The 25782-nt window shown below is 43.6% G+C and overlaps 1 protein-coding gene across 2 annotated transcripts in view; it reads left to right on the top strand.

Annotated features, from left to right (window-relative positions):
* LOC126931116 (cyclic AMP-dependent transcription factor ATF-7) overlaps window positions 1–25782 on the top strand; it is a 468437-nt gene that overhangs the window by 332265 nt on the left and 110390 nt on the right. The window contains exon 2 of one of the 2 annotated variants that reach the window (XM_050748895.1): window positions 12165–12244. The gene's annotated coding sequence lies outside the window, so the exon portion shown is untranslated. Of the gene's footprint in view, window positions 1–12164; window positions 12245–12506; window positions 12577–25782 lie in introns of those variants that run through there. The other variant, XM_050748894.1, reaches the window with a different exon arrangement.

Raw genomic sequence — 25782 nt, 5'->3', positions numbered from 1 at the left:
GATCCTCAATATGATTTATCAACAGAAACCTTGGAAGCCAGAGGCAGTGGAATGACATCCAAGAACTAAAAGAAAAAGACTGTCAGCCAGGTGCCATGGCTCACACCTGTAATCCCAACACTTTGGGAGGCCGAGACAGGCAGATCACTTGAGGTCAGGAGTTCGAGACCAGCCTGGCCAACATGATGAAACCCTGTCTCTACTAAAAATACAAAAATTAGCCTGGTGTGGTGGCACATCCCTGTAATCCCAGCTACTTAGGTGGCTGAGGCAGGAGAATGACTTGAACCTTGGAGGCGGAGGTTACAGTGAGGCAAGATTGCACCACTGCACTCCAGCCTGGGTGACAGAGCGAGACTCCATCTCAAAAAAAAAAAAAAAAAAAAAAAAAAAAGAAAAAGACTGTCGACCAAGACACTACATCCAGCAAAGGTATCCCTCAAAAACTAAGAAGGCAGGTGCAAAGGGTCATGCTTGCAATCCTAACTACTCAGGAGACTGATGATCAGGATGATCACTTGAGGCCAGGAGTTTGACACTAGCTAGAACAACATAGTAAGACCCCATCTCTAAAACAAAAATGAAGAAGAAATTAAGACATTCTCAGATGAACAAAAACTGAAAGAATTTGTCACTAACAAATCTGTCCTCTAAGAAATACTAAAGGGAGTCCTTCAGGCTTAAATGAAAGCATACTAGATGGCAACTCTAATCCATATGAGAAAATAAAGAGCTTTAGTGAAGATAACTGTATAAGGTAAATATAAAGACAGTACAAATATGGCCGGGCGCGGTGGCTCAAGCCTGTAATCCCAGCACTTTGGGAGGCTGAGACAGGCGGATCACGAGGTCAGGAGATCGAGACCATCCTGGCTGACACGGTGAAACCCCATCTCTACTAAAAAATACAAAAAACTAGCCGGACGAGGTGGCGGGCGCCTGTAGTCCCAGCTACTCGGGAGGCTGAGGCAGGAGAATGGCGTGAACCCGGGAGGCGGAGCTTGTAGTGAGCTGAGATCTGGCCACTGCACTCCAGCCTGGGCCACAGAGCGAGACTCCGTCTCAAAAAAAAAAAAAAAGACAGTACAAATATAATTTTTGCTTGTAAATTTCCTTTTCTCTTGTCATATTTAAAAGACAATTATATTTTAAAATTATAAATCTATGTTGATGGGGCTGGGCATGGTGGCTCACACCTGTAATCTCAGCCCTTTGGGAGGCAGAGACGGGTGGATCACTTGAGGTCAGGAGTTCAAGACCAACCTGGCTAATATAGCAAAACCCTGTCTCTACTAAAAATACAAAAATTAGCCGGGTGTAGTGGCTCACATCTGTAATCTCAGTTATGCAGGAAGCTGAGGCACGAGAATTGCTCGAACCCCAGAAGCAGAGGTTGTAGTGAGCTGAGATTGCCCCACTGTACTCCAGCCTGAGTGTCAGAGTGAGACTCTGTCTCAAAAAAAAAAAAAGTCTATGTTGATGGGCATACAATGTAGAAATATGTAATTTACATGACAATAACTGCACAAAAGAGGAAGGTGAAAATAAAGCTATACAGAAACAAAGCTTTTATTTACTGTTAAAATTAAGTTGATATTAATTCAGATTAGATTGTTATAAATAAAGATACTAATTGTAATCCCCAGGGCAAGCACTAAGAAAATATTTCAAAAGATTATTAAAGGAAATAACAAAGGAATTAAAATGAGACACTATTTAATACAAAAGATAGCAGGAATGCTGGAATGGGAGGGGAAACACAAGACATATAGAAACAAATAGCAAAATGGCAGATATAAGTTCTGTCTTATAGGAATTACACTAAATGTAAAAGGCAGAAATTTGCATAATGAGCAAAAAAAGTATGATTCAACTATAAGCTGTCTACAAAAAACACATTATAGATTCAAAGACACTTATAGGTTGATACCCGATGTGGTCACTCATGCCTGTAATCCCAGAACTTTGGAAGGCTGAAGTGGGAGGATTGCTCGAGGCCAGAACGTTGAGACCAGCCTAGACAACACAGTAAGACCCTGTCTTGCTAATTAAATAATAACCTCACTTTTTTTTTTAACAGCAAAAAAAAAAAAAAAGAAAAAAAGACATTTATAGGCTGAAAGTAAAAGGAAGAAAAAAGATACATGATGCAAACAATAACCAAGTAATCTCAATTGGCTTGTCCGAATATAAGACAAAAAAGCACTGAAAGTCAAAAATTGTTACTAGAAACAAAGAAGGACATTTAAAAATTTTTTTTTTTTTTTTTTTTTTTTTTTTTGAGACGGAGTCTCACGCTGTTGCCCAGGCTGGAGTGCAGTGGCGTGATCTCGGCTCACTGCAAGCTCCACCTCCTGGGCTCACGCCATTCTCCTGCCTCAGCCTCCTGAGTAGCTAGGACTACAGGCGCCCGCCACCACGCCCAGCTAATTTTTTTTTGTATTTTTAGTAGAGACGGGTTTCACTGTGGTCTCGATCTCCTGACCTTGTGATCCGCCCGCCTCGGCCTCCCAAAGTGCTGGGATTACAGGCTTGAGCCACCGCGCCCGGCCTAAAAATTATTAAATGGTCTTTTTTTTTTATTTTCTTTTCTTTTTTTTTATCCTGAATCTTGCTCTGTCCCCAGGCTGGAGTGCAGTTGCGCAATCTCAGCTCACGGCAACCTCCGCCTCCCAGGTTCAAGCGATTCCCCTGCCTCAGCCTCCTGAGTGGCTGGGACTACAGGCACACGCAACCACGCCCAGCTAATTTTTTGTATTTTAGTAGAGACAAGGTTTCACCATGTTGGCCAGGATGGTCTCGATCTCCTGACCTCGTGATCTGCCTGCCTCGTCCTCCCAAAGAGCTGGGATTACAGGCATGAGCCACCATGCCCAGCCCTTTTTCTCTTTTTTTGAGACAAGGTCTCACTTTGTCACCCAGGCTGGAAAGTAGTGGTGTGACCATGGATCACTATAGCCTCAAACTCCGGGGCTCAAGCAATCCTCCCACCTCAGACCCCCAAGTAGCTGGGACTATGGGCACACACTATCATGTCCAGCTAATTTTTAATTTTTTTTGTCTAGATGGGCTCTCACTATGTTGCCCAGGCTGGTCTCAAACTCCTGGGCTCAAGTGATCTTCCCACCTTGGCCTCCCAAAGTCCTGGGATAACAGGTATGAGTCACTGCACCCGGGCAAAAGGTCAATTTTATCAATCAAGAAGATGGACAAGAAAAGAGAAAAGAAAAAGATGTAGCAATTATCAACATAAATGCACCTAACAACAGAGCTTTCCAAAACATGAAGCAATAATTGACAGATTTGAAAGAAGAAACAGGCAATTCAGTCTGGGCATGGTGACTCATACGTGTAATCCCAGCACTTTTGGGAGGCCAAGGTGGATGGATCACTTGAGGTCAGGAGTTTGAGACCAGCTTGGCCAACATTGTGAAACCCCATCTCTACCAAAAATATAAAAATTAGCCAGGCATGGTGGTGCGTGCCTGTAATCCCAGCTACTTGGGAGACTAAGGCAGGAGAATTGCTTGAATCCAAGAGGCAGAGGTTTTGGTGAGCTGAGGTTGTGCCACTGCACTCCAGCCTGGGCAACAGAGTGAGACTCCACCTCAAAAACAAAAACAAAAACAAAAACAAAACGGAATAAGCAATTCAATGATAATCGTTGAGGACTTCAATACCTCCACTTTCAATAATGGATAGAACATTTAGACAAAAGATCAACAAGGAAAGGGAGGATTTGAACAATACTATTAACCTACTAGACTTTGTTCAGATATCTATAAAACACTCCACCTAACAATAGCAGAATATATCCTTCTAAGGTTCACATGAGGGTCAGGGGCAGTGGCTCACACCTGTAATCCCAGCACTTTGGGAGGCTGAGATTGGTGGATCTTTAGAGGCCAGGAGATCGAGACCAGCCTGACCAACATGGCTAAACCCCATCTCTACTAAAACTATAAGCATTAGCCAGGTGTGGTGGTGCACGCCTGTAATCCCAGCTACTGGGGTGGCTGAGGCATGAGAATCACTTGAACCTGGGAGGCAGCAGTTGCAGTGAGCCAAGATTGCACCCTGTACTACAGCCTGAGTGACAGAGTCAGACTCTGTCTAAAAAAACAAAGAAAAATAAAGTGCACATGAAACATTTTTCAGTATAAAACATATTTTAGGCCAAAAAATAACTCATAAATTTTAAAGTATTGTAATAATGCAAAGTATGTTTTGTAATCATAATGGAATAAAATTAGAAATTAATCACAGAAGAAAATGAGAAATTCACAAATATGCAGAAAATAAAAAACATATTCCTAAATAAACAATGAGTCAAAGAAAAAATTACAGGGATGTTAGACGACCCTTTGAAATAAATAAAAATAAAAACAAAACCTATTAAAATTTTATCGAATGCAGCTAAACCAGTGCTTAGAAGGAATTTTATAGCTGTAGATGAATGAATTTAAAAAAGAAAAAAGACCTCAAATCAATAGCCTAAACCAAAGGAAAAAAACATCTAGGTGCTATGGCTCATGCCTATTATCACAACACTTTGGAAGGCTAAGGTGGGAAAATCACTTGAGGCCAGATATTTGAGACCCATCTGGTCAACATAGTAAGACCCATCTCTACAAAAAAAAAAAAAAAATTAGCCAGGCATGGTGACACTTGCCTGTAGTTCTAACTACTTGGAAGGCTGAGATGGGAAGATCACTCGGGGCCAGGAATTTGAGGCCAACCTGGTTAACATAAGTAAGACCCATCTCTACACCACCCCCCACAAAAACATTAGCCAGGCATAGTGACACTTTCCTGTAGTCCCAGTTACTTGGAAGGCTGAGATGGGAGCATCACTTGAGCCCAGGAGCTTGAGGCTGCAGTGAGCTATGATCAGGGTACTGCACTCCAGCATGGGTGACAGAGTGAAAACTTGTGTCTTTAAAAAAAAAAAAAAAAAATTGTAATTAAAAAAAAGAAAACTAAACCCAAAGCAAGTAGGAGGAAAGACATAATAGAGATATAGGGATTAGACTGGAAATAAATGAACTAAGGAATGAAAAAATAATAGATAAAATCAATGAAACCAAAAATTGATTCTTTGAAAAGATGAACAAAATTGACAAAACTTTAGCTAGAGTGACCAAGATAAAAAGAGAGAAGACTCAGCTGGGCCTGTTGGCTCATGCCTGTAATCCCAACACTTTGGGAGGCTGAGGCAGGAGGATCATTTGAAGTCAGGACTTTTTGGGGGGATTTTTTGGCTTTTCTTTGGGACAGTGTCTCACTCTGTTGCCTAGGCTGGAGTGCAGTGACACGCCACTCACTGCAATCTCGAACTCCTGGGCTTAAGTGGTCCTCCCAACTCAGCCTCCCTAGTAGCTGGGACTATAGGTGTGAGCCAGCACGCCTGGCTAATTTTTGTATTTTTTGTAGACAGGGATTTCGCCCTGTTACTCAGGCTGGTCTTGTACTCCTGGACTCAAGCAATCCACCTGCCTCAGCCTTCCAAAGTGCTAGGATTACAGGTGTGAGCCACCATGCCTGGCCAAAGTTAGTAGTTTGAGACCAGGCTGGGCAACAAAAGTGAGATCGTGTCTACACAAAACAAAATTCAAAAAATTAGCTGGGCTGGCATGGTGGCATGTACCTGTAGTCCTAGCTACCCAGTAGGCTGAGGCAGAAGGATCGCTTGAGCCCGGGAGCTCAAGGCTGCAGTGAGCTATGCACGTACTTCACTTCAGCCTGGGCAACAGGGCAAGACCCTGTCTGAAAGAAAGAAAGAGAAAAGGAGGAAGGAAAGAAAGAAAGAAAGAAAGAAAGAAAGAAAGAAAGAAAGAAAGAAAGAAAGAGAGAGAGAGAGAGAGAGAGAGAGAGAAGGAAGGAAGGAAAGAAGGAAGAAAGGAAGGAAGGAAGGAAGAAAGGAAGGAAGGAAGGAAGGAAAAGAAAAAGAAAGTTTTCCAACTTGGGCCCAGAATGGCCTGCAAAGAAGGGTGGTGAGAAGAAAAAGGGCTGTTCTGCCATCAACGAGGTGGTGACCGAGAATACACCATCAACCTTCACAAGTGCATCCATGGAGTGGGCTTCAATAAGTGTTCCCCTTGGGCACTCAAAGAGATCTGGAAATCTGCCACGAAGGAGATGGGAACTCCACATGTGCGCATTGATACCAGACTCAACAAGGCTGTCTGAGCCAAAGGAATAAGTAATGTCCCAGACCACATGTGTGCGGTTGTCCAGAAAACGTAATGAGGACGAGGATTCACCAAATAAGCTCTATACTTTGGTTACCAATGTACCTGTTGCTGCTTTCAAAAATCTGGATGAGAACTGCTGATCATCATATACATCAAATAAAGTTATAAAATTGCTTTCAAAAATAAAAATAAAATGAGAGAGAGAGAGAAGACTTAAATTGCTAAAATCAGGAATAAAACAAAGAATGTTATCATCAGCCTCACAGAAATAAAAATGATTTTAAGGGAATATTATGAAAATTGCATGCCAATAATTAGATAATCTAGATGAAATGTAAGAATTCCTAGAACGACACAAGCTACTGAAACTGACTCAATAGGAAATTTTAAAAAATTAAATAAATGCATAACAAGAAAAGAGACTGAATTACTCATTAAAAATAAAAAATTTCCACAAAGAAAATCTCAGGACCATATTGTTTCACTGGTGAATTCAGTCAAATGTTTAAAGAAGACTTAACACCCTTCCTTCCTTCCTTCTTTCCTTCCTTCCTTCCTTTCTTCCCCTCCCTCCCTCCTTTCTCTTCCTCCCTCCCTCCCTCCCTCCCTTCCTTCTTTCTTTTGCCAGGGTCTTGCCTTGCCTTGCCTTGCCTTGCCCTGCCTTGCCCTGCCTTGCCCTGCCTTGCCCTGCCCTGCCTTGCCCTGCCTTGCCCTGCCCTGCCTTGCCCTGCCTTGCCCTGCCCTGCCCTGCCTTGCCTTGCCTTGCCTTTTTTCTTTTCTTTCTTTTGACACAGTCTTGCTCTGTTGCCCAGTGCAGTAGCATGATCATAGCTTACTGCAACTTCCAACTCTTGGGCTCAAGCAATCCTCCTGCCTCAGCCTCCTGAGGTAGCTAACCACCATGATGCCTGGTTATATATATATATTTTTTGTACTTTTTGTTGAGATGGGATCTCACTATGTTGTCCAGGTTGAACTCCTAACCTCAAGCAATCCTCCTACCTCAGCCTCTGAAACTGCTGGGATTACAGACATGAGCCACTGCACCTGGCCATACCACCAATTTTTCACAAACCAGCACTTTGGGAGGCTAGGTAGGAGGATCCCTTGAGGCCAGGAGTTTCAGACCAGCCTGGTCAACGTAGCAAGACCCCATCTCTAACTGAAAAAAGAAAGAGGCCAGGCATGGTGGCTTTTACCTGTAATCCTAGCACCTTGGGAGGCCAAGGCAAGAGAGAGAAAAAAAAAATTAGCCAGGCATGGTGGCACCCACCTGTAGTCCTAGCTACTCAGGAGGCTGAGGTGGGGGGATCATTTGAGCCTAGAAGTTGGAGGTTACAGTGAGCTATGATTGCACCACTCCAGCCTAAGTGACAAAGGGAGACCCTGTCTCAAAAAAGACAATAAAAAGTATGAGTAAGTTTAACAAGAGAAATGCAAGATTTGTACAATGAAAACCACAAAACACAGCTTGGCACAGTGGCTCATGCCTGTAATCCTATCACTTTGGGAGGCCAAGGTGGGAGGACTGCTTGAGACCAAGAGTTTGACACCAGCCTGGGCAACATAGTGGGACCCTGTCTCTAACTTAAAAAACAAAATAAGGCCAGGCGAGGTGGTTCACACCTGTAATCCCAGCACTTTGGCAGGCCAGGGTGGGTGGATCTAACCCCATTAGAGACGGGGTTTCACCTTGTTGCCCAGGAGTTTGAGACCAGCCTGGGAAACATGGTGAAATCCCGTGTCTAAAAAAATAAAATAATAAAATAAAAATACAAAATAAAAAACAAAGTAAATCTATAAAAAATACAGTTGAAAGACATTAAGAAGCTCTAAATAAATGTTAAGACATTTGATGTCCATGGATTGGAATACGATATTGTTAAGATGGCAATACTCCCTGATCTACAGATTCAAGGGAATTCCCATGAAAATCCTAGATGGAAATTGACAAGCTGACCCTAAAATTCAGGTGGCAATGCAAGGGACCCCATATATCCAAAGCAATCTTGAAAAAAGAGAACAAAATTGGAGGATTCATACTTCCCAGTTTCAAAACTTATTACAAAGCTAAAATTATCAAGCCTTTTGATACTGGCATAAGGACAGACATATAGAACCATGAAATAACATTGAAAGTCCAGAAATAAACCAATATATTTAAGGTCCAATGAGTTTTGGCAAGAGTGCCAAGAGGACTGAATGAGGGAAATAATATTTTTTCCAACAAATGGTGCTGTGACAACTGTGCGTGAAAAAGAACAAAATTGGACCTCTACCTCATACCATATACAAAAGTATCTCATAATGAATCAAATAGCTAAAAACAACAAAATTCTTAGAAGAAAGCACAGGTGTAAATCTTTATGATGCTGTATTAGGCAATGGTTTGTTAGATATGACACCAACAGCACAAACAAGATAAATTGGACTTTATCAAAATTTAAAACTTTTGAACTTCAGGCTGGGCGTGGTGGCTCACGCCTGTAATCCCAGCTCTCTGGGAGGCTGAGGCAGGTGGATCACGTGGTCAGGAGATCGAGACCATCCTGGCTAACACGGTGAAACCCCGTCTCTACTGAAAATACAAAAATTAGCCAGGCGTGGTGGCATGTGCCCGTAGTCCCAGCAACTCAGGAGGCTGAGGCAGGAGAATGGCGTGAACTCAGGAGGCGGAGCTTGCAGTGAACCGAGATTGCGCCACTGCACTCTAGCCTGGGTGACAGAGCAAGACTCTGTCTCAAAAAAAAAACACACACACACACACACACTTTTGAGCTTCAAAAGACACTATTAGAAAGTGAAAAGACAACTAACCTGCAGAATTAGATAAAATATTTGCAACTCATATATCTGATAAGCATCTAGAATCTAGAATATATAAAGAATTCTTACAACTCAACAATAAAAAGACCGGGCACAGTGGCTCAAGCATGTAATCCCAACACTTTGGGAGGCCAAGGTGGGAGGATCATTTGAGCCCAGGAGTTCAAAGCCAGCCTGACCTAGTCTCTACAGAATTTTTTTTTTTTTTTTTTTTTTTTGAGTCAGAGTCTTGCTCTGTCACCCAGGCTGGAGTACAATGGCATGATCTCAGCTCACTGCAACCTCCGCCTCCTGGGTTCAAGCAATTCTCCTGCCTCGGCCTCCTGAGTAGCTGGGATTACAGGTGCCCACCATCATGCCCAGCTAATTTTTGTATTTTTAGTAGAGACAGGTTTCGCCATGTTGGCCAGGCTGGTCTTGAACTCCTGACCTCATGGTCCTCCCGCCTCGGCCTCCCAAAGTGCTGGGATTACAGGCATGAGCCACCGCACCTGACACGGAAAAATTTTAAAAATCATCTGGACATGGTGGCATGTACCTGTAGTCCCGGCTACTTGGGATGCTGAGTTGGAAGGATTGCTTGAATCTGGGAGGTCGAGGATGCAGTAAGCAATGATAATGCCACTGCACTCCAACCTGGGCAACAGAGGGAGACTCTGTCAAAAAAAAAAAAAAAAAAAAAAGGCCGGGGGTGGTGGCTTACGCCTGTAATCCCAGCACTTTGGGAGGCCAAGGCGGGCAGATCACAAGGTCAAGAGATTGAGACCATCCTGGCCAACATGGTGAAACCCCGTCTCTACTAAAAATACAAAAATTTGCTGGGCGTGGTGGCGTGCGCCTCTAGTTCCAGCTACTTGGGAGACTGAGGCAGGGGAATCGCTTGAACCCAGGAGGTGGAGGTTGCAGTGAGCTGAGATCGTGCCACTGCACTCCAGCTGATGACAGATCAAGACTCCGTCTGAAAAAACGAAAACAAACCAACAAAAAACCCCACCAATTTAGAATACTACCTGGAACATAGTAAAATCTATAAATATTAGCTATTGCATGTATACAGTAATAGCCAATTGTTCCAGCATGATTTGTAGAATCCTTTTCCCTCTGATTTTTAAAAATGTATTCGTTTTATTTATTTATTTTTTTTTTGAGACGGAGTTTCCCTCTTGTCGCCCAGGCTGGAGTGCAATGGCGCGATCTCGGCTCACTGCAACCTCCGCTTTCCGGGTTCAAATGATTCTCTTGCCTCAGCCTCCTGAGTAGCTGGGATTACAGGCGTGAGCCACTGCGCCTGGCCAATATACAAATTTTTCCCTTTTTTTTTTTTTTTTTTTTTTGAGACAGAGTCTCACTCTGTTGCCCAGGCTGGAGTGCAGTGGCTGGATCTCAGATCACTGCAAGCTCCGCCCCCCGGGTTTATGCCATTCTCCTGCCTCAGCCTCCCGAGTAGCTGGGACTACAGGCGCCCGCCACCTTGCCCGGCTAGTCTTTTGTATTTTTTAATAGAGACGGGGTTTCACCATGTTAGCCAGGATGGTCTCAATCTCCTGACCTCGTGATCCGCCCATCTCGGCCTCCCAAAGTGCTGGGATTACAGGCTTGAGCCACCGCCCCCGGCCAACATACAATTTTTTCTTACAAATTTAAGGTATGTTTCCATCATTGTATTCTTTTAAGTAGGAATTGTTATAGGGGAGAGTAGTTTGGAAGCCAAGACACCTCTCAACTTTTCTCAATTCACTACATAAGAAAGAAAGTGATTCTACACCTGTGTCACCTTAGATATCTAGGGAGAAATCACCTAGATTCTTCCTACCTCTCAGAGGGTGCTGTGAGGATAGATAAGATGCTAGACAGAAAGTTCAGAAAGCTAAGTAACATAAAGCTGCAAAAGGAGAGAACAGAGATTCTGTAGATAATATTTTAAGTCAACTACAATTTGTTAAATTTTAAGATGATTATTTTATTTATTTATTTATTGAGACAGGATCTCACTCTGTTGCCCAGGCTGGAGTGCAGTGGCCTGATCTGGGCTCAAGTGATCTTCCCACTTAGTCCCCTGAATAGCTACTACAAGTGCAGGCCACCATGCCCGGCTAATTTTGTATTTTTTGTAGAGCTGAGTTTTCGCCATGTTGCCCAGGCTGGTCTCATATTCCTGGATTCAGGCAATCCTCTTGCCTTGGTTTAGCAATGTTGGGATTACAGGCGTGAGTCACTGCAACGAGCCTGTTTTTTGTTTTTCTTTTTTCTTTTCCTGGTTTGTCTTGAACAAGACCTATACATTTTTGAATATAGACTTTGCATTTGATAATTCCCCTGAAATCTTCCCAAGTCATAATTCAACTCCTGGTGTGTTACTTCCTCAAAGAGGTCTTCTTTCAAACACTAGGAGTAAAGCTTCTTCCCCATTCCTAGTAACTTTCTGTCTCACTATCCTGAAGCACTTTTCACTATTTGAAATATTTGTGTTTATTGACTTTTTAATTGTCTCCCCTTCCTCACTCAAATATAAATCCTACCTGGGTTGATAACTCCTTAACCCCATGCTTAGAACAATGCTTTGCATGTAGTATGCCCTACGTTTTGTGAAAATATTTGCTGAATAATACAGTGATTTAAAAAAAATCCTCAAGCAATTTCATGTACCTCATTTGATCATTACAACAATTTGAATAAAATGAGATTGTTAGTCCCATTGTACAGAGACTAAGAGAAGATTTTCACCCAAGGCAATAGGACTAGTAAAATGGTAGTGTTAGAATTGCTGTGCAGGTGGATTGCTTTGTCCACACATGGACTTCATTTCTAGGGCTAAGGTTATTTTACTTTGCAGTTAAGGAAGCGATGACTCTGAAAGATAGTGGTAACCACCACTACAGGCACCGGTAAAGATCTTCTCTCCTTTTTCCTTTCTTTCTCCCGCTAGATTCTGCAGCCGAACACGTGTGACTTGTGTGGACAGTACTCGCTCAGTCTCCCTCCCCAGCCCTGCCCACAGTAAGCCCAACACCTTCTTTTCCCGGAGCCCCGCCTCTCGGCCGCTTTCCAACTCAGCCCCCACGGATCTCGCCCTTCCCCCGCGGCCCCACGACTTCTCGCGAGAGTTGAGCGCGCCTGGCCGGACGGGAGGAAAGTATCCGTTCCGCCGAGGGGGGAAAAGAGGAGCTGCAGAGAGATTGTAGGACCGAGCGCGGGCAGGCGGAAGGCAACGGAGCTACCAGCCGGTAAGTCCTTTTAACATTAGCTAGCCCATGATCTGACGGGACTCTCCCTTTCAACTCTGGCCAGTCCCAGCGTTCCGGGCTGGGGTCTCCCCTCCCACTCTGTATTGGACGGGGGCGCTGAGGCGGTGGCCGGGCCCTGTCTGAGGAAGAGGGTGGGGGCATAGGCCAAAGCCGACCAATAGGAGAGAAGGAAGCCTCGATTGGCGGCGATGAGCGCTAATGGGAGATCGCTTTTTCCTTGCCGAGTGCCGCCCCTCTTCTCTCCCTACTCCCGCCTCCTTCCTTTGGGGGGAAGGCGGGGCCAGAGGCTTGAAGTGTGGGGAGAACTTGGGGTAAGTAGCCCCGGGGGGCGCAGGGCGTGGCAAGGAGAGGGGAATTGAATCCTGAGGGAAGGGTAGTCTAGTGGAGCCTAATGGAAGGATCATGGGATGGGGTGGAATGGGAGAAAGAGGAGGGATACTAAACTAGGTTAGAAACCCAGGACTTCCCAAAGAGTGGGATTAGGAGCTTGGAATTGGAAAAGGGTAATAGGCAGGAGGTAGGATGAGTAGATGAGAACAAAGATCTTGATCTGGTGACACAACACCCCGTTGGGTTTATCAGGAAAGATAGATAGGGGTGGATTATAGGAAATGAGGGTCGTGGCATTTCGATTGAATTAATAAAAAGAACATCAGGGACATGATATCAGAGAGAAAGTATGGATTTGGAGAAAATTAAGTGAATGAATTTAAGAGGACAGTATGGGTGAGCTGAGTCGCCATAAGGCATGGCTTCTGGAAGGATATGAGCCTTGAGAGCGATAAGAGAAGTGTTTGGGAAGGAGATGGCTGATATACACATGTCTTTTGCCTAGGTATCAGGTGGTTGGGATATTGATTTAGGGCTTCTCGTGGTTATGGCACCCAGACTGGTGACCAGCCTCCAAGATGCTGGGATGGGAGTTGAGAAGGAGAAAAATAGAACACTTTCATCGCTTCTCTGATTTTCCTTCTCCCTCTCTTCTATTTCCCAAACTCTTCCGAAACACCGAGATGTGGGCTTTGGACTTAAAGCAGTCCAAGTTGGAGCCCCATAGGGACTTATATGTTGCTCTGAATTGCTTGTTATGTTCTCTGACTAGGGTGTTTACAACCCAGGGCACCTCCTACCCAGATTCCCGCGTTGCTACTTTCCTAACTTTAAAAGTTTATTTTCTACTTAACAGAGGGTGTTTTAGTATCTCTGAGGGTCATGTCATATTAAGTACAGGTGTGTGGGGGGTGTGCACAGTTTTCTCAGCAAGCTCACATGAGTCCTGTGTTTAAAAATTTTGCAGTAGTGTAATTCTTGTAGAGGTATCAGTCTTTATGGGCATTCTAAGCAGAAATGCTACAATGAAGTTTGTTTTGTTAAATGTGGCTTCCCAGTCACTCTCAAAGAGTTGTCGAATGGGTGGTTGCAGTTTTAGTTAACTTATATAATATGTTTTTAAATGGTGTAAATGAAATAGACATGTTATTTCAGGAAAGTGAAAAATGTTCAGTTTTTTCCTTTGGGTCCAGACTCAGAAACTAAAGCTATGTCATAATGTCTTAGGCCAAGGGCTGGGGAAATCAAACACAATTTGTACCTACACATGGAAGTTGTAAGGTAAGTGGAGGCTCTTGCGAAATGTATCATGTCTGTAAGAAAAGAAGCTAAAGAAAAGTTTGGCAGCTCTACTAAGTAGTCTTACCAGTTCTTAATTCTGTACAGAAGAGGGTCAGGGCTTTGCCCTTTGATAGTTGTGTATCATTTAATAACGAATTGGACTAATACAGCCAATTAATAACTTCTTTGCTCTTGCGTAGATTTTGCTTTTACATTCCTTCTCTTCTTTTATTTTTGAGAAGTGAAATAATGTCCGAAATATCAGGAAAGCTATTATATGAAGAGAAACCAGAGTATGTAGTTGTATTAACCTTTGGTTTTCTGCAATCAGTTGAAACTTTTCTCCCTGGCCAAGAAGTTGCCCCTGTAGCACATTGAGACCAATTCATTGCTGACCCTTTAGCATTAACTACTGAGCTGGGTTCTAGTATTTCACAGTAAGAGCATTGCTATTGGACATTCAGAAAATTTCCAGTTTGCCTGGCAGCAGCACAAAAAAATACCCAGTGAGAGAAGCAGAGTCCCTTGTTTTGGTCTTCTGTCCTAGACTTGGTGATTGGCTTTGACTAGGGCACTATTAAACCCAAGATTATTTTTTCTCACTAGTGTTACCATCTAGCAGAGAGCTAGAGTGATAACACTGCTCGTCTTTCAACTTGTGGATCAAAGTTTACACCCTGTGGTAGTTTCAGTGTTGTAATTTTTAAACATGTTTGTTTACCACGGTTTTAAAATGTTAATAGCTCCACTTACTGTATCTTGTTCTCTTTCCTTTCCTCATTTCCAACCTAAAATGAAAATTGTTTTTTCAGCCAACTCTTAGACTAATTCTTTGCCTGGAGTAAAGTTGCTGGCTCTGTCTGAACACAGCTGCTCTGAAGCTCTCAGAAGTTATTGTTTTGTGCATGTCAAGACTGAGTTTTTCCTAGGCTACAGTGGGAGGGAGTTAGTATTACCGCAGCCTCCTATCCACATCTGATAAGGAGGAGCCTTCTCCTTGCAAGGAAGTTTTAGGTGGAACAGATAGAACTCCATGTAAATGTCTAATAAAACTAGCTGTCTTCTTGAGACTAGTTGGCATACTGGTATGTAATTGTCCTTTATCCCTTGATAAAAGTACTAAAGTTAAGGTACAGATGTTTCTTTGAGAAAAACAAATGCAGCATTCATTTAAAAGGAAAAAGCATTCATTTCTTTTGTTGTTGGTTTCTCAGAAAATGGTCCTATGGTTTTGGAGTTCATGAAAAAGTCTTCTGTCTCTTTAAAAATATGTCAAAGAAAATAATTTTTAAGCTTCTCTGACATTTACTCATTTTGACATGTTGCCTTCCTCTAAGAGGTTTTTTTTTAGGAGAGATCAAATAAATTCATGATATGTGAAAACATATCATAGCTGGTATCGCTGACGGTTGGTCTTTTAACTTCTGAATGCTCTAAGGAGAAAGTGTCCACTTCACAGATACCGTGTTCCATTATTGAAGCTTTACTTTTATAACATTTTTTACGTTGTGCTGAAGCTCTTTAGTTCTGTTATCTGACGCCACAATAAATAAATCTAGTTCCTTGTTAACATGGTAGTCTTCAAGTATTTCATGACACTTACCGCTTTCATTCTTTTAGGGATAGGGTCTCGCTATGTTGCCCAGGTTGGAGTGCAAGTGATGTGATCACAGATCATTGTAACCTCAAACTCCTGGGCTAAAGATCTTCTAGTCCTAGCTTCCTGAGTAGCTAGGACTCTTGGCCTCAAGCAGTCCTCCCAGCCCCCAAGTAGCTGGGACCACAGGTGCACACCACCATGCCTGGCTAATTTTTAAATATTTTGTAGAGATGGGGTCTCCCGACATTGCCCAGCCTCTTCTTGAATTCCTGGGCTCAAGCCATCTCCCCACCTTGGCCTCTAAAAGTGCTGGGATTACAGGAGGCATCTCTTTGGGGGTAAATACACCAAGTTCTTTTTTTTTTTTTTTTTTTTTTTTTTTTTTTGAGACGGAGTCTCGCTCTGTCACCCAGGCTGGAGTGCAGTGGCCGGATCTCAGCTCACTGCAAGCTCCGCCTCCCGGGTTCACGCCATTCTCCTGCCTCAGCCTCCCGAGTAGCTGGGACTACAGGCGCCCGCCACCTCGCCCGGCTAGTTTTTTGTATTTTTTAGTAGAGACGGGGTTTCACCGTTTTAACCAGGATGGTCTCGATCTCCCGACCTCGTGATCCGCCCGTCTCGGCCTCCCAAAGTGCTGGGATTACAGGCTTGAGCCACCGCGCCCGGCCAATACCCCAAGTTCTTTAAGCTATTTTTTTTTTTTTTTTTTTTTTTTTTTTTTTTTTTTTTGAGATGGAGTCTCGCACTTTTGCCCTGGCTGGAGTGCAGTGGCACGATCTCGGCTCAATGCAAGCTCTGCCTCCTGGGTTCACGCCATTCTCCTGCCTCAGCCTCCCGAGTAACTGGGACTAGCAGGCGCCCGCCACCATGCCTGACTAATTTTTTGTATTTTTAGTAGAGATGGAGTTGCACCCTGTTAGTCAGGATGGTGTCGATATCCTGACCTCGTGATCCGCCCGCCTCAGCCTCCCAAAGTGCTGGGATTACAGGCGTGAGCCACCTCTCGCGGCCAGCTATTTCTATTATTATTATTATTATTACTACTACTATTTATGAGACAGAGTCTTGCTGTGTTTCCCAGGCCAGAGTGCGGTGGTGTGATCTCAGCTCACTGCAACCTCCACCTTCCTGGTTCATGCGATTCTTGTCCCTCAGCCTCCCGAGTAGCTGGGAGTACAGGTGTCCGCCATCCTTGCCCAGCTAATTTTTGTATTTTTAGTAGAGATGGAATTTCACCATTTTGGTCAGGCTGGTCTTGAACTCTTGACCTCAAGTGATCTGCCTACCTCGGCCTCCCAAAGTGCTGGAATTACAGGCATGAGCCACTGAGCCCAGCCCGTACAATTTCTTAAGTGACATTTTTAATGAAAGTTCAGGCTCTTCATCAAGTTAGTTATCTGAGTGGTTTATGGTTCCTTATGTAGGTCTGAACATCTCAGATATAATCTAATAAATACAAACTACGGTGGGAAGCACAACTTCTATTTTATTGCACTCTATGCCTCTGTTCTTAAAGCCTAAGATCACATTAGTTTGTGTAGTTGATTTTTTTTTTTTTTTTTTTTTTTTTTGAGACAGAGTCTTGCTCTGTCACCCAGGCTGGAGTACTGTGGCTCAATCTTGTCTCACTGCAACCTCCACCCCCTGGGTTCAGGCGATTCTCCTGCCTCAGCCACCCGAGTAGTTGGGATTACAGGCCTGCACCACCACACCCAACTAATTTTTAAAAATATTTTTAGAAGAGACGGGGTTTCACCAGGCTGGTCCCGAACTCCTGACCTCAAGTGATCCACCCACCTTGGCCTCCCAAAGTGCTGGGATGACAGGCGTGAGCCACCACGCCCGGCCATGTAGTTGATTTTTTAATGTAATTGACAATTTTACATAAGTTTATCCCTGTAATTATCATCTTGTTAATTTGGTTTGTTGTTTTAGCTTGATAACGTCATTTCACCTCTTGACCATTTCTCATATGTTTGTATTATTGATAAATTTGATAAACGTGTGTTTTTGTTTTCGGTCACTGGTAAACATGTATAAGGATAGAGCAATGCTATACAACATGAGTAGACTATCATTATGTTAACATTAATCTGTTAGCCTTTTGGATAAAATTCAGTTGTGAATCCCACCTGCTGTTTTATATCATCTAACCTTTATTTTCTATGAAATAGCAAGCGGTATCCTGTTGAAATCCAAATACAGTATATTCTGCCTCTGACATCTCTGAACTCCTAGGCTAGGGACCCTGTCAAAAAAGAAAACGAAGTTGCATATTAGTTGCTGTTTGGGTATCTTATGCTACTGTTTATAGATCATTGCATAACTTGCCAGTGGTTCATAAGTGATCTGTTTAATAATTCATTTAGAATCTTTCTGAGAAATAATATTTCACCAGTCTACAGTTTCTGTACTCGACCTCTCTTGCCCCACATTTTAAAAAATTATAATTTTCCCATTTCTAAGACTTCTAGTCCTGTTTTTTTTCATTTTCAAATAATTATAGAAAATTAACCATATTTCTTCATAGTTGCAGGGATTTTTTTGTTGTTATTTCGTTATTGTCTTTTGGTTGTGGTTTTTTTCTTTGTTTGGTTTTTTTTTTTTTTTTTTTTTTTTGAGACGAAGTCTCGCTCTGTTGCCCAGGCTGGAGTGCAGTGGCACGCTCACTGCAACCTCTGCCACCAGGGTTCAAGTGATTCTCTGGCCTTAGCTTCTCAAGTAGCTGGGATTACAGGCATGTGTCACCACACCTCGCTAATTTTTGTATTTTTTTAGTAGATAGGGAGTTTTCTCCATGTTGGCCAGGCTGGTCTTGAACTCCTGACCTCAAGTGATCCGCCCACCTCGGCCTCCCAAAGTGCTGGGATTACAGACATGAGCCACCGCACTCGACCATGGTTGTTTTTTTTGAGACAGGGTCTCACTCTGTTGTCCAGACGAGAGCACAGTGGCACAATCATGGCTCACACTGCAGCCTCAGTCTTACAGGCTCAAGCAATCCTCCTACCTCAGCCTCCTGAGTAGCTGAGACTAAAGGCTCATGACACTATGCCTGGCTAATTTTATTTTTTGTAGAGGTCTCATCATGTTTCCCGGGCTGGTCTCGAACTCCTGGGCTCAAGCAATCCTCCTGCCTTAGCCTCCCAAAGTGCTGAGATTACACGCGTACCTGGCCAGATTTTTTGACATTAAATGAAATTCTGTTTCGGAAACTTTTTTTTTTTTTCTAGACAGGGTCTCCCTTTGTCTCCCAGGCTGGAGTGCAATGGCGCCATCTTGGCTCACTGCAGTCTCTGCTTCTGGGCTCAAGCGATTCTCCTGCCTCAGCCTCCTGAGTAGCTAGGACTACAGGTGTGCACCACCGTGCCCATCTAATTTTTGTATTTTTTGTAGAGATGGGGTTTCCCATGTTGCCTAGGCTGGTCTTGAATTCCTAAGCTCAGGTGATCTGCCTGCTTTGGCCTCCCAAAGTGCTGGAATTACAGGCGTGGGCCACCACGCCCAGCTTGTTTTGGAAACTACTTCTTTTTTTTTTTTTTTTTTTTTGACACAGAGTCTCGCTCTGTCTCCCAGGATGCAGTGCAGTGGCATAATCTCAGCTCACTGCAACCTCTGCCTCCTGGGTTCAAGTAGTTCTCCCTCTCAGCCTCCCAAGTAGCTGGGACTACAGGCACATGCCACCACGCATGGCTAATTTTTGTATTTTCAGTAGAGATGTGGTTTCACCATATTGCAGGCTGGTCTCAAACTCCTGGCCTGAGGTGATGCGCCTGCCTGGGCCTCCTAAAGTGCTGGGATTACAGCGTGAGCCACTGCACCCGTCCTGGAAACTCTTTTAGAAAAAAACTTTATTCCCTGGACATTTTAACTTAGAAATGAAAGAATTAAACTACTCTCTGAAGAACAGTTGTATGTAGCTTCCCCATAATATTGACATCTCCAATTTAGACCTAACTTTTCATTTTCTGTTTTTTTCTTTTGGAGACAGAGTCTTGCTGTGTCACCCAGGCTGGAGTGCAGTGGTGCAATCTTGGCTCACTGCAACCTCTGCCTCCCAGGTTCAAGCAATTCTCGTGCCTCAGCCTCCCAAGTAGCTGGGACTACAGGTGCCCACCACCGTGCCCAGCTAACTTTTTGTGTTTTAGTAGAGATGGGGTTTCACCATGTTGCTCAGGGTGGTCTCGAATGCTTGAGCTCAGGCAATCCACCTCCTTGGGCATCCCAAAGTGCTGGGATTACAGGCGAAAACCATCGCGGCCCTAACTTTTCATTTTCTGTTGGGAATGAAAACCTATACCAACTATAAACACACAGACACACACACACATACACACACATACACACACACACTTGCCATTTATAATTGTAGTTGATTGGCAAGGATGGTCTAAGTTTACCAGGCTATGTGTTGTAGGTGAAGGGTGCTACAAATGAGATAGAACTTCAGAAGACATCTCTAGGGACTAAAGACTTTATATTGGCAGCCAGCAACTTTTCCTGCTTGTTAATTTTAGACCTGACAGTTGAATTTATGTTTGAGCAATTTTAGCAGATAAATGCATTTTTAAAGTACCTTCCTCTTTTGGCATTTTAGTTTTTACTTTCATTTTTAAAAAATTGCAAATTGTGAATGAATGTGCATATTAAATTAGCATGCTACTAGTCAGGGAACCAATGCATTTTCTTTTGATACTTTCTCATTCATCTGATAGTATTAGTTATGAATTCTCCTGGAAAGCAGAAGGATGGACTTGATAACCCCTCAAGGTCCTTTTCAGGCCAGACATTCATAAATAGAAGTTAAGATCAAGGAATTTACTCTTGAAGAATCAGGAAGAAAAATAGACTGTAAAGAAAATAAAATTGAAATGTTTCCATTGGTGGGAATGGATAAACACAAGTAAGGAACATAAATGACGAGAAATAATAACTCCTTTGAGCTAAAAACAAAACAAAAATCAACAACAACAAATATTTTGCATTGGGGTCATTTTATATCTTAAAAATATTTTATCATGACATTTTCTCTTCGACATTTCCCTTGTGGACACTTTGTGTTGAAAGAATGTTGGGTTTTGTTCCTGTTAAATCATAGTATTTTGTTTCCTTCCTTTCTCTTGTTTGTCCTTTTGTTTAAAAACTTTTTTTTTTTTTTGGTTTTCTGTATAATGTACTGACTGCCTGTATACAGTGAGGCAAGATTCAATTCCATTTAGAAAGTATTTGCTATATCACTTCCTCAGAAATGAAGGATGAGTGTTAGAATTCAGGAAAGATTGTATGAAAAGATAAACTTGTGTAAAAAGATAAGCTTTTAAATTTTTGTAGGCCAACATTTAAGAAAGGTTCCCAACCAAAGCAAAGGTGAGTTAGTATATTAGTCCTTTTTTTTTTTTTTTAATTTTTTTTTTGAGACATAGTCTTGCTCTGTCACCCAGGCTGGAGTGCAGTGGCACGATCTTGGCTCACTGCAGCCTCCGGCTCCTGATTACAAGCAATTCTTCTGCCTCAGCCTCCTGAGTAGCTGGGATTACAGGTGCCCACCACCATGCCTGTCTAATTTTCGTATTTTTAGTAGAGACGGGGTTTCAACCATGTTGGCCTGGCTGGTCTCGCACCCCTGACCTCAAGTGATCCACCCACCTTGATCTCCCAAAGTGCTGGAATTACAGGTGTGAGCCGCTGTGCCTGGCCTAGTATAGTAGTTTTAAGAAGAACATAATACGTAAGCATTGGCTGGGCACAGTGGTTCACACCTGTAATCCTAGCACTTTGGGAGGCTTGGGCCCAGGAGTTTGAGACCAGCATGGGCAACATGACGAAACCTTGTCTCTACAAAAAATACAAAAATTAGCCGAGTGTGGTGACGCGCGTCTGTAGCCCCAGCTACTTGGGAGGCTGAAGTGGGAGGATTGCTTCAGCCCAGGAAGCAAGGGTTTCAGCCAGCCAAGGTTGCAGCATCCAGCCTGGGCAACAAAGTGATACCCTGTCTCAAAGAAAGAAAGAATACATAAGTTTACAGTAAAACTCATTACAAACTCTTGACTTCAGGTTGTTAGTTTTTTCTCATCTCTTTTTTTTTTTTTTTTTGGAGACGGAGTCTCGCTCTGTTGCCCAGGCTGGAGTGCAGTGGCACAGTCTCGGCTCACTGCAGTCTGCCTCCCAGGTTCAAGCAGTTCTCCTGGCTTAGCCTCCTGAGTAGCTGGGATTACAGGCACACACTGCTACTCCTGGCCAATTTTTTTTTTTGTATTTAATTTAATTAATTAATTAATTTATTTATTTATTTATTTATTTTTTGAGACGGAGTGTCGCTCTGTCGCCCAGGCTGGAGTGCAGTGGCCGGATCTCAGCTCACTGCAAGCTCCGCCTCCCGGGTTTATGCCATTCTCCTGCCTCAGCCTCCCGAGTAGCTGGGACTACAGGTGCCCGCCACGTTTTTTGTATTTTTTAGTAGAGACGGGGTTTCACTGGGTTAGCCAGGATGGTCTCGATCTGCTGACCTCGTGATCCGCCCGTCTCGGCCTCCCAAAGTGCTAGGATTACAGGCTTGAGCCACCGCGCCCGGCCTATTTATTTATTTTTGAGATGGAGTCTCGCTCTGTCGCCCAGGCTGGAGTGCAGTGGCCGGATCTCAGCTCACTGCAAGCTCCGCCTTCCGGGTTTACGCCATTCTCCTGCCTCAGCCTCCCGAGTAGCTGGGACTATAGGCGCTTGCCACCTCGCCCGGCTAGTTTTGTGTGTGTGTGTGTGTGTGTGTGTGTGTTTTAAGTAGAGACGGGGTTTAACCGTGTTAGCCAGGATGGTCTCGATCTCCTGACCTCATGATCCACCCGCCTCGGCCTCCCAGAGTGCTGGGATTACAGACGTGAGCCACCGCGCCTGGCCTTTTTTTTTGTATTTTAGTAGGGATGGCGTCTCACTGTGTTGCCCAGGCTGGTCTCAAACTCCTGAACTCAGGCAGTCCGCCCACCTCAGCCTTCTAAAGTGCTGGGATTACAGGCATGAGCCACCGCGCCCGCCACGCTTTTTCTCATCTGTTGGCAATTTTAATCCTCAGTGTTCCCATACATTTGAAACCAGAATGTGCATAAAGTTTCTTTTTTTCTGTTCAATACTGCATCTCTTTTTTTTTTTTTTTTTTGCATCTCTTCTTAATAAATATCGTGAAAGTCTATGAAAGTGTAGGTTGGGTGAGGTGGCCCACACATGTAATCCCAACACTTTGGGAGGCTGAGGCAGGCAGATTGCTTGAGCTTGGAGTTTGAGACCAGCCTAAGCAACACAGGGAGACCCCATCTCTACAAAAAAATTTAAAAATTAGGCCGGGCGCGGTGGCTGAAGCCTGTAATCCCAGCACTTTGGGAGGCCGAGACGGGCGGATCACGAGGTCAGGAGATCGAGACCATCCTGGCTAACACGGTGAAACCCCGTCTCTACTAAAAAAATACAAAAAACTAGCCGGGCGAGGTGGCGGGCGCCTGTAGTCCCAGCTACTTGGGAGGCTGAGGCAGGAGAATGGCGTGAACCCGGGAGGCGGAGCTTGCAGTGAGCTGAGATCCGGCCACTGCACTCCAGCCTGGGCGGCAGAGCGAGACTCCGTCTCAAAAAAAAAAAAAAAAAAAAAAATTTAAAAATTAGCTGGGCTTGGTGGTGCACGCCTTTAGTCCTAGCTACTTGGGAGGCCAAGGAGGGAGGATTACTTGAGCCTGGGAGGCGGAGGTTTCAGTGGGCTGAGATCACGCCATTGCACTCTAGCCTGGGTGACAGAGTGAGACCCTGGCTCAAAAAAACCAAAAACTAAACTAACAGGAGCCAAGATTTAGCTAAAAAAGTCATTTCATGAGCTTGTGGCATGGACATCTGTGGTAACATGTTTTGCCACAGCCCCACCTTCTCACAAAACCCAGCTTGCTTCCTTCGAATGGAATTACTTACTGTTTTCTCCTGATCTGATAGATTGCTTCTTTTCGCTGTAGTAGACAGGGAATGTTTGTGTGCTAAACCGGTCAATTTTGGGGGGGCCTTAAAAATTACCATGCAGTAAGAAAAAAACATTGTCAGATTGAAAAATAGGGCACAACCATTCTTTTTGAAACAGGAATATGTCTGACTCATTATTATTATTATTATTTTTAGAGATGGGTCTGGGCCTGTCACCCAGGCTGGAGTGCAGTGGCGTGATCGTAGCTCACTGGCAGCCTTGAACTCCTGTGCTCAAGTGATCCTCCAGTCCTCCTGCCTCAGCCTCCCAAGTAGCTGGGACTGCAGACACACACCACCTCGCTTCCGATCCAGCCAATCTTTAATTATTTTGCAGAGAAAGGATTTCACTTTCTTGCCGAGGGGTCTAAAACTCCTGGCCTCAAGCGATCCTTCTGCCTCAGCTTCCCAAAATATTGGGATTACTGGTGTGAGCCACCACTTCCAGCCCCTAACTGTATTATAAAATCAGGATGATTTGTTGAATGTGACATAATTAATTACTGTAAATGATTCATGTTGGTACCAAGTTTCTTGCCAGTAATATTTATTTAAGTTGTATCAAACTTGAATGACACCTTGTTGGTTTTATTTAACATCATATTTGTGGTACCAACATGACTCCTGTAGCACCATTTTCTTTTTCTTTTTTTTTTTCCTTTTTCTTTTCTTTTGAGACAGAGTCTTGCCCTGTTGCTCAGGCTGGAGTGCAATAGCACAATTTCTGCTTACTACAACCTCTGCCTCCTGGGTTCAAGCGATTCTCCTGCCTCAGCTTCCCAAGTATCTGAGATTATAGGTGCCTGCCACCACGCCCAGCTAATTTTGTATTTTTAGTAGAGGCAGGGTTTCACCATTCTGGCCAGGCTGGTCTTGAACTCCCGACCTCAGGCAATCTGCCTGCCTTGGCCTCCCAAAGTACTAGGATTATAGGCGTGAGCCACCGTGCCCAGCCAGCACCATTTTCTTCAACTTATTTTTTAAAGTTTTGGTTAACAGTAGTTTGCTAATACTTTACACGTACATGTTTGGGACTGGTGAGAGTGAATTGGCGAGCATTGGAATAACCCTAAATAGATCACTGTTGAAAATATGTGGACAGACTTAGGAAATAAATATTTTTTCCTGAGAACTTCTAAGTGTCTCAGCGATTGTCGTTGTGGGATAGTGCAGCTGTTTCCTACCCAGAACCAAGCTTATACTTTAATATTAAAGCCTGTCAGGTTTTTTGTTCTTTGCAGCCTGTTTAAGATTTGAAATTGGTCCTTTAAATTAAAAGATAATTTTAAAAGATGAGTGTTTTGGGGTTGATTACTTTTGGCTTATTGTTTTGAGGATCATACTTTATCTGAAAATGAGCAGGAAAAAAACAGAATTTTTTGTTTAGTTTTTGTTCAGCATCCTATCAGTTTCCAGGAGTTTTTTAACTTCTAAAATGCACAGTGAGGCCAAACATAGATAAATATAATGTTCTCCAGTTATTTCTAACTTTGCTTCCTGCTGTCACTTTAGCAAGTTGTTGCTTCTTTGTTTTTGCTTTATTAACCTTTCTGGGGATAGCTCAAAATAGTCCTGGAATCCTCTGAAAGCCTAGAGAGCCTTAAAAGAAACTTCAGGTAGTTGCCTGTATAAAGCTGCTTCCAGATAGGTTCTAAGCTTTGGCTATGTGTTGCCTAACATGATTCAGCCTAATTCTCACTCTCATCTGTCTTCAGTCATTTGCTGCAAAACTATTTGGTCTATTTAAGCTGGCTCCTTTCTTTGAAGCCAGTTTCTGCATGTCTGAGCTTGAAATCCAGAAAATAATTTCAGCCTTCTGATTGATCAATCTAGGGCCTTCTACTGCTTGTGTATTTCTTGTTTTTTTTTTTTTTTTTTTTTTTTTTTTGAGACGGAGTCTCGCTCTGCCGCCCAGGCTGGAGTGCAGTGGCCGGATCTCAGCTCACTGCAAGCTCCGCCTCCCGGGTTCACGCCATTCTCCTGCCTCAGCCTCCCGAGTAGTTGGGACTACAGGCGCCCGCCGCCTCGCCCGGCTAGTTTTTTGTATTTTTTTAGTAGAGACGGGGTTTCACCGTGTTCGCCAGGATGGTCTCGATCTCCTGACCTCGTGATCCGCCCGTCTCGGCCTCCCAAAGTGCTGGGATTACAGGCTTGAGCCACCGCGCCCGGCCAACTGCTTGTGTATTTCTTAAAGCAGTGGATCTCAAACTTTTTGGTCTCAGAATTCACTCCATAATATTCTTAAAAATTACTGAGGGCCAGGCCTAGTGGCTCACACCTGTAATTCCATCACTTTGGGGGGTTGAGGTGGGGGTGGAGG

Source organism: Macaca thibetana, chromosome 11 (assembly GCF_024542745.1).
Source record: "Macaca thibetana thibetana isolate TM-01 chromosome 11, ASM2454274v1, whole genome shotgun sequence".
In the NCBI taxonomy this organism is placed as follows: Eukaryota; Metazoa; Chordata; class Mammalia; order Primates; family Cercopithecidae; genus Macaca; species Macaca thibetana.
Note: the sequence above shows the minus strand (reverse complement) of the source record. Positions and strands in the feature narration are given on the sequence as shown.